Source organism: Pinus tabuliformis, chromosome 3_2 (assembly GCF_031772625.1).
Source record: "Pinus tabuliformis cultivar Carrire ecotype Pingquan chromosome 3_2, CPIR1, whole genome shotgun sequence".
NCBI lineage: Eukaryota > Viridiplantae > Streptophyta > Pinopsida > Pinales > Pinaceae > Pinus > Pinus tabuliformis.
Window position 1 is genome coordinate 1,138,234,115 of NC_142302.1, and position 9,700 is coordinate 1,138,243,814.

General features: G+C 42.7%; 1 non-coding gene across 1 annotated transcript; it reads left to right on the forward strand.

Annotated features, from left to right (window-relative positions):
• Nucleotides 1-74, forward strand: TRNAV-AAC (transfer RNA valine (anticodon AAC)). The gene has a single exon. It is a non-coding gene; the product is annotated as a tRNA-Val (tRNA).
• Nucleotides 75-9,700: the final 9,626 nt, after the last annotated feature.

The following is a 9,700-nucleotide window of genomic DNA, read 5'->3' on the forward strand; positions in this document are numbered from 1 at the left end:
GGTGCCGTGGTGTAGTTGGTTATCACGTCAGTCTAACACACTGAAGGTCTCCGGTTCAAGTCCGGGCGGCGCCATCAGGCCCATCTGTTTCATGATATTGTCCAAAAATATAGGAATAATTGATCAAATAAGACTAGTTTTGCACATTTGGATCTGTTTCATGATGTTGTCCAAAAATATAGGAATAATTGATCAAATAAGACTAATTTTGCACATTTGGATTAAGCACAGAGGTGGTTTCCAGTTGATGTTGTCCAAAAATAGGAATAATTGATCAAAGAAGACTAGTTTTCACTCTCTAAATTTTACCAAGTTGTGGCACATTTGGATTAAGTACAGAGGTGGTCTCCAGTTCAAGTCTGGGCGGCGCTATCAATCTTAATTATACTCTTGCAATCTTGTGGCCCAACTGTTTCATGATGTTGTCCAAAAATAGGAATAATTGATTAAAGAAGACTAGTTTTCATTCTCTGAATTTCCAGAGCTTACTAAGTTGGAGCACATTTGGATTAAGCACAGAGGTTACTAAGTTGTAGAGCATTTGGATTAAGCCCCCGAGAACACCCTTGATTTATACTCTCACAACCTTGTGGCGCACTTTTGGAAATGCAAGTGGGGAAAATTTAGATGGGATGAGTGACCACGGAGCGGAGCGGTGACCCAGAGACGACCGACCAGACTGCAATGCAGATCCGCGGGGAGCCAATGCATGGATAGCTCTACCTTAAATCTACACGTAATCTTCCTTCAGAATTCCGCGGATAGCTCAAGCATGTCCCGAGCTTTTTGTGTTCGCCACCTGCCAGGTTTGCGCCCCCCCTCTTCATGCCTTCCGATGGAATGACACGATATCACTCCTCCTCTTCCTAGCCGCGATCCCTGGCAGCGGCTATAAGTTTTCATCTCTGCAATCAGTGCGAAAGGTTGGCCGGCTCCTCCCCTGCGCGCTCTGGCGCAGGGTCTTTCTTACTCGCCATATCTCCTATCTGGTTTCTCACTCATAACCGGCTTCGCGGTCCTGGTCTGGTCTCGCTGGAGGTTTTGCATCGCTTTGCTCCTGGTTTTCGCCATGTGAGAGGTCAGTAAAATCCAGTTCCTCCACACGTCCTCTGTTTTTTTTGTTCAGTTTAATTTTAAATCTTACTAAAGATTGCTACAGAGTGCTTTCTATTCTTAGTAAGTGAATTATGGTTTGTATCTATTCTCCATAGTACTGCAAGCTGGCAAGTCTGAGAATAGCAAGAGTTTTTTAGTTTTAGAATGCGAATTATGGTCTGTATTTCTTTCTCAGTTTGCATGCTGACAGAGATATATGTTTCTGGGAAAAAGTGAATACTTTAGCTGCGAACGGTCCTGGGCCTAAGTCTGGTATATACAGCATGTTTTTGGTTATGGTCTGTGTCTTCTTCTCAGTTTGCACACTGACAGAGATATATGTTTCTGGAAAAGAGTACATATTTTAGCTGCGAACAGTCCTGGGCCTAAGTCTGGTATTTTCAGCATGTTTTGGTTATTCCACAAGCTGAAACAATCCATATATATCCATAGACCCTGTTCGGACTTTAGGATAAAGTTTGGTGCCTGCTGGTGCACCTTTCAAATTTACTGCTGTTGCATTGACTGCCATGATGCCTCTTAAATCACGCAATTCAGAAGTTTTGGAAAGCTGACTGGTTAGGATCTGTCTATGGCCATAGTTTCTTGAGCAGGAGTTTGATTCTCCTTCCCATCCTTTGCACAGGACCGGAAAACCACTTCCCGGATTCCGGCTCTTGGGACCTGGTTTTGTTTTATCCCCGGTTTTCGGTTCTCTGCCCATACCCATATCCCATTGCCTAATTAATATGCAGTAATTGTTAGTAAATGCTCTATGGACAGCTGTTCACTTCTTTTCCCGCGCCTCTCTTGATCATCGAGTCATCTGACAGCCCGTCTATATCATATCTCCAGCTACATTCTATCCGGGTCTTATGTTCAGAGTCTAGATAGATCCTCATTCACTGATGGTACTATTTCCCGTCTTCGATATCCTCCCTCCTTTAAACATTTCTCTCTGCGCCTCCAGTTTGTCGGTTTGTTCTGCCAGAAGCGTCTTTTCCCCTCCCGGCGTCATTATCTCTCCAGGGCTACCCGTCCTACGGCTGGACTGAACTCTTTAAATTTTGGGTAAATATCCTGTTTTGAAAAATCTCTTAAGGACTCCTCCCTCAGTCTCAACTTGGAGATCATGCTGGTCTCGAATGGAGGATGATTCTGACGTATCGGCCACGGAGGCCATGGTACGCGCCACCATACTTGCTGAGAAGGCCGGGAGTGGGGCCACGAAAGCGGGTGACTGGCGAACTACATTGGCTGACGTGGTAACTAAATCAACAACACAAGCCGCTGATAGTGTCCACCCCCAAAAAGTCTCGTATGATGAGGCAAAGCGATATAACAAAGCTCGAAACCCTGTAAGGACCACTCCTCCGCCGGCTGCCCTGAAACTGGACAATATCCATCTGTCTGAGCGTATAGAGAGCCTCCAGTCCCTCGCCTTGGTGGGAAGATGGCACTTCCCCGAAATGGATGATGCTGAAATGAGAAAATGGCTTGCATCCCAATGGAAGCCACTGATCGGATACTTCCCAATAGTATCTAAGCTCATGAAAGAATGGTATTGTTTCCATTTTTTAAAGGTGGGTGATGCAGAAGCCATCCAGAATGTCCCATGGGTTCATGGGAAAAGCTTCCTTGTTCTCCACAGATGGTATATTGGATATGATCCTTTGAAAAACACCCCCTCAAACAATTTGATCTGGGTAAAACTCCCAAATCTTCCTCTGGAACTCTGGTCTAGGGAGACCTTAACTGAGATTGGCAATTCAATTGGAAGATTTGTCTACGTAGACCCATGGTGTCTGGGGCAGAAAGACAAGCGCATTGCATGGATTCTCATCGAAAAGACTTACAGGGGAGGTTTCCCAGACCACATAGAGATTGCCTGGAGGGACATAAAAATTAACCAAAGGCTCGACTTCTGGGGTATTCCTTTTAGGTGTTCTGCCTGTCATAAGACGGGACATCTAATAAAAAGTTGCCCCCGGCACCCGTTTACTAAGAGAAGGACGTTTCATGATAAAATCCGGGCGGCCTCCCCTCTGTCCTCTGAAAAAGAGAAGCATTCCCCCACGGTCAGCTGGTCTCCGACAGATTTGGAGGATGCTCGGGTTACCAAGAATCCGGAACATGGATCCAATCTCTCTCCACAGTACTTCTCTCAAGACCGTTCCTTATGCCTCGGTTCCAAGCCGGGATCCTCCAAGCCGGACTCTATGCCCTTGACCGATTACAGTGCTGATAAAGAGCTCCAGTTCCAATGTTCTCATCACTTCCCGGAACCATTTGAGGAAAATCCTATTCCTTCTCCCCCACCAATCCCCAAACCTATAAACTTTATAGTGGGTTCTCAAACCATCCAAATTTCTTCATCATCGCCCACCCCCGATAAAGCTCATCATCCCTCCATTAAAGGAAAGGAACCAATAGTATCTGCCACCCCTTTAAATTCCCCATCATCATCCCCTTCAAATTTATTGGACGGTGACTTGGATTTCCTATTATGCAAGAAATCCCTCGAATTGGAGCCCTTAACCATTCATAAGCCCCGGTTCCCTTCTCCCCCTCTCATCAGCCCCAACTCTGCAAAAAACATAACTGTAAGAAAGAAGAAAAATGGTGGAAGCAAACATTTTCGGGGGAGGACAAAAGATCCGGATGGTGGTATAAGGAACTTGTCACTAGTGGATGTCCCCATTGCTGACATCACTGAGAAATAGCCTCTTAGAGCAAGCGTGGCTGCCCGCCCCCCCTCAATGACTCTCACCATTTCAATGAACATTCGAGGTCTGGGCGCAGATCTCAAATTTTTTGCGCTAAAGGACCTTTTTTTCTCTGCTAGGCCAAAAATCATTCTTATACAAGAAACCATGCACAGCAAACAGGCGGTCATCTCATATTTCAGGAAAATGTTTCCTTTGTGGCACATAGCAGCCTCGGAAGCAAATGGTCTCTCGGGAGGTCTAGCGGTTATGTGGGACCCTTCATGGATCAATGCCAAAGCCTATAAATGCTTTGCTGGCATTCTCATATCAGCGGTTTTTAGAGGACATTCCATCCCCATCAATATACTGAATATCTATGCCCCTTATAAAAACAGGTCTCACTTCTGGGAAAAGTTTTTTGATTCAGAAATCTTTGACATTGACTCATTAATGATTGCTGGTGATCTCAACATTACTTTAAGTCCGGAAGAACAATGGGGGAAATGCAAACAGAGAGAACCACTCTCAGACAAAATCAGAAATGAATTTCTCCACAGGAATCTTATAGATGTGGTGCCATCCAAAATGATGCCTACCTGGAGTAATGGAAGAATTGAAGAAGCCTATATAGCAAAAAGGATAGACTGGTTCATTGTCCATGCCAGCATCATAGACAAAATGGGAATGCCTTTCTCGGCCATTGAAAATGTGTTCATATCCAACCATAGGCCTATTTCCCTCTGCTGGAAGGAATCGGGTTTCAGGAGTGGTTACCCATTTAAATTCAACAAATCTTGCCTATAGGATCCTGCTTTTGAGCTAGAAATATCAAAAGCCTGGAAGGACCTGTCTGCAAACTGACTGGCGACCTTTAGAGATAAGATGTCCTCCCTGAAAAAAGTGGCAAAGGCATGGCAAATTAAAAAAAGACAATCGAACAGAACAACTCTTCAAGGAATTCAAAAGGAATTAAACGATATCTCCATCCTTTTGAAAGCAAATTCTCTCCCTTTCAGTTTAAAATGCCGAATAAATGAACTTGAAAGGAAAAAGCAGAATATTCTCAAGGAAGAGGAAGCCTTATGGAGACTAAAGAGTAGGGCGATATGGCTCAAAGAAGGCGACAGGAACACCAAGTTTTTTCACAGGTATGCAAATGCTAGAAGAGAGAAGAACACTATATGGAAAATTAGTGATGGACAGGGAGGATTTCTCTTTTCTCACCAAGAAATTTCAAGGGAGGCCGTTAGGCATTTTAAAGATCAATACAAAAGAAGAGAAAACTGCAACTTTCAGGATATTCTATGGGGCATTGATCCGGTTCCCCAAATGTTCGATGATGAAAAAAACAAAGAGCTTTTCCGGCCCATCACAGAAGAGGAACTTTTAGGCGTCATGAAGGCCTTTAAGAAGGACAAATGTCCTGGCCCTGACGGCTGGACAATCGAATTTTACATCCACTTTTTTGACACCATCAAATCAAGTCTCTTGGGGATGGTCAAGGCATCAAGGATCTCTGGCAGTATACACCACATTACTTCTTCCACGCAGATTGCCCTCATCCCAAAGAATCAGGAAGCGGTTTCCTTCAAAGACTTCAGACCGATCTCTCTGTGCAACATTTCTTTCAAAATTATCACAAAAATTATAGCAGAACGGATCAAAGCGACTTTGGCCGGATCATTAACAAGGGACCAGCATGCTTTCTTGAAGGGTAGGAATATATTGGACGCTGTGGCCATCACTCAGGAGTGCCTGTTTTCTATGATCTCTAACCGATCTGAAGCGGCCATACTAAGAATCGATTTGCAAAGAGCTTTTGACTGTTTAGATTGGGGCTTTATCAGGTGTCTTTTAGCAAAAATTGGTCTGAATCCAAATGTCATCAATTGGATTATGGCTTGCATTGAGAATGTGAATTACTCGGTTATCATTAACGGAATCCCCACCCCTTTCTTCTTAGCTGAAAGGGGCCTTCGCCAAGGATGTCCCTTATCGCCGCTGCTTTTTATCCTTGCAATGAACTCTTTGAGTCTACACATCAAAAAAGTTGTTTCAGAGAACACATGCAGGCCTATAAAGATATGCCGGAACAACTTTGTCTCACACAATTTATTCGTTGATGATGTGCTTATTTTTGCTATGTTGTGCAGGACTACGTGGCAATGTCTTTTCAACATCCTAAACAGGTTTCAAAGGGCCACTGGTTTACATATTAACAAGTCCAAATCAATTATATACCACAACGATGCCAATATGGAACTGGTGGAATGGATTTCCCAATTGTTTGGAATCGGTATAAGGCCTATCAGGAATGGAGTAAAATATCTGGGCTTCCACCTAAAGGCAAAGGGTTACTCCAAAGGCGATTGGAAGTGGCTCATTGATAGATATTATAAAAAGCTATCCGCCTGGGAATATAAATGTCTATCACTGGCTGGACGAATAGTCCTAACCCGAGCAGTCCTCTTACAACTCGCTGTATATTGGACCCACGTCTTCTTCCTCCCGGCAAGCATCATACAGAAAATAAACAGGATCACTGCAAATTTCATATGGGGCGGCTCCTTTGCTCAAAGAAAATATCATCTCGCCTCCTTGGAGAAGATTTCCAGACCAAAGTCTTCTGGTGGTTGGGGCTTATTGGACTTGAGAACTTTCGAGAAGGCACTGCTGTGCAAAACCTTGTGGAGGGGGATCTTCAGGACAGGTCCTTGGAGCCATATCATCAAGATGAAATATATGAGAGGAAAAGGTATGGATTTCTGGTTCCGTTTTGGAAGGATTGGGATCAAGTGCGGCTCTGCCATCTGGAACAGTCTTTGCAAAATAGAGAAGTATTTTATAGGGAACCTAAAATGGAGCTTTCAGACCGGCAATAGAATCCTCATCGGAATTGATCCCATCATGAGTGGACACGAGACTATTTCTATCTCTGACAGGTTTCTTTTTTTCCTCCATGGCAAAGGTTTCTTTACATGGGATAAGTTGATCTCTGGTTGGCAAGGTCCCCTTCCTATATGGAAATCAGTCGCTGAATTGAATCTGCCGGAGTCACTGTCGAGCCAATGGGACTCGATCAGAACAGTTCTGAGAAGTTGTGGTTTTATTAGAACCATGCCCCGGGACTTCTTAATCTGGAACCTGTCAAATGCGAACTTTTTGGTATGTGTTAAAAATATATATGTCGATATGATTGGCTCAAGGTCAGTGCTCTCTTATCCCTCCTTCCCGTTAGCTTTTTGGAATATAGGTTGCGCCCCCAAATACATTTACTTCTCATGGCTAGTGTTTTATAACAAGAATTTGTCCTGGGAGAATTTGAGGAAAAGACTGTGGCATGGGCCGAGCAGATGCCAAATGTGCGAATTGGACGAGGAGTCAAATCTTCATATGTTCTTCCAGTGCAACTCTATGCAGCAAATATGGAGGGAACTGGCCTTTCTATATAGTTTTCCTCTTCTTCTACACGTATCTATCCCGGCTGCTTTCGATTGGTGGTGTAGGCAAAGAGTTTCATTGAGATTGATCTTTATTATCGCACTATGGTGCGCCTGGAGGTGGAGAAATAATAAAATCTTCAATGGAGCAAAGGAGCCCCTCTCGGATATATTGCATCACATAGTCCTCATATATGACTCCGTCCCCAAAAAGCCTACAATACTGAAAAAAGCCAACAGTGGTGGCCTATCAGACTCCCTCCTAAGATCCCCGAGGGCCTTCTTTGACGGAGCTGCCCAGAAACATACTTGCGGTTGCGGGGTGGTCATTTTTATGGACGAGAATCTTCATTACTACCTGTCCTGGAACGCAGGTAGGGGTACAAACAGTTTGGCGGAGGCAAAAGCACTCGCAGGTCTTCTCGCTTTTTGTTCTTTCTTTGACATCCACCCCATCTCAATCTTCGGGGACTCAAAATCTATGGTCGACCATGTAAATGGCATAAGCCACATCCTGTGCCCACACCTCACTTGCTGGCTGGATAGAATTATGTTCTATTGGAATCAGATGGCAGGAAGCACCATTCAGCACGTCTACCGGGAAAAGAACCAGATGGCAGATGGTTTGTCAAAGGAGGGCCTCCTCCTCAGAACAGGATCTTGGTCCTTGATGGTATATGCTGACGGCGAGTCCCACTCCATTCAGGATTTCTGCATTTCGGGCTTTTAATTCTCCTTTCATCTGTCTATATGATCTATCTCTGGCTTCTCCTTTTTTTATTTTTGACTTATGACCTTCCTGTATATGTCGGATTATGTTTTGATTTCGCCCATCTATGTTTTTGGGCGCTGGTGTCCCATGCATGTGTGCATCTCTGATTTTTATTTTGGCTATCTGCACAGAAGAACCTCTCCTCTGATTTTTGACTTGCCCTTCCTATATGCAAAATATGTACAATCTGGAACTATTTCTCAGTCGTAATATAACACTATACAACTTTTTTCTCCTGAAAAAAAACCTTGTGGCGCACTTGTTTCCTGATGTTTTCTATAATTAGTTGTAGAGCATTTGGATTAAGCCCCTGAGACATGACACTCTTGATTTATACTCTTACAACCTTGTGGCCACTTGATTTAAACTCTTACAACCTTATGGCCCACTTGTTTCCTGGTGTTTTCCATAATTAGGATTATTTTGTTTTTGTTCTTCCAATTTAAAGGACATGTTGGTGAGCTTTGATTCACTTATATGTACATGTATCATAAGATCATTTAAGAATCTTTTTTGATGCAATTACATATAGGGCATTACCTCCAAATAACCCTAAATCCAGTGAGCTTTTCCCAGTAGTGAAAAACTTCTTCCTCTTCACTAATGATCCAACCCCTTTGGGCTAACTATAACTTTATAAAACATTTCAAAAATTCCTAAATATTAAAAAAAAAAATTGTTGCAATTGCACATTTAACATTACCTCCAAATAACCCCATGGCTCCAGTGAGCTTTGCCCACTAGTGAAAAACTCCTTCCTCTTCACCAATAATCCAACCCCTTTGGGCTAACTGTAACTTTATAAAACATTTCAAAAAATCTTAAATATTTAAGAATCTTTGTGGGTGCAATTACACATTGAGCATTACCTCTAAATAACCCATGGCTCCAGTGAGCTTTGCCCACTAGTGAAAAACTCCTTCCTCTTCACCAATGATCCAACCCCTTTGGGCTAACAATAACTTTATAAAACATTTAAAAAAATCCTAAATATTTAACATTTGTTCAAAGGTGGGCTACCAAAGTTCTTGGAGTTGATCCAGCTTTAGAAGCCCTTGCTAAACTAAACAATCAGGGAGGAAGCCTTACGGGAATCTAGCTCAAAATAATCTTTCATAGTGTACCCTATCTCAACTAATAGGTTGGTGTTATAGGCCTTTAGGCTTATAGCTCTTCTGAATTGTAGACCTTTGATCCACAATTGGTAGTACACATATAAATGTGAAACTTTCTCTATTATTTAGAACTAGCACACAACCCTGTAAAGTTAGGTTTGATATGCAGTTTTGAGATTGCAGATCACTAGTTTCAAAATTTGATGGGCAACTATTTATACAAATTTGAGATATGCATACTAACCTTCATAACCTCGAAGTGCTTATCACATCCAAATTTAGATAAGTCTATGCTAGTGTTGAGAAAATGAAAGTGTCAAATTAATAGCCTAAATTCAATGCATAGTGACACATACACATAGAGTTGATGAAGGGCCGCCATCCTTACTTCGGTGAGAGTTGACAAATTTCCAGGATCCATAGAATGCACCTTGCTCCTCACAGCACAAAAACACAAAACTCTTTCAAAACTACTATCACTCTTTATGAAATTACTACCCAACTGAACATTATGGTTGTTTCTCATTTCATTGTGCAAATCAAAACATCAAATGCCAATATCAAAGAACG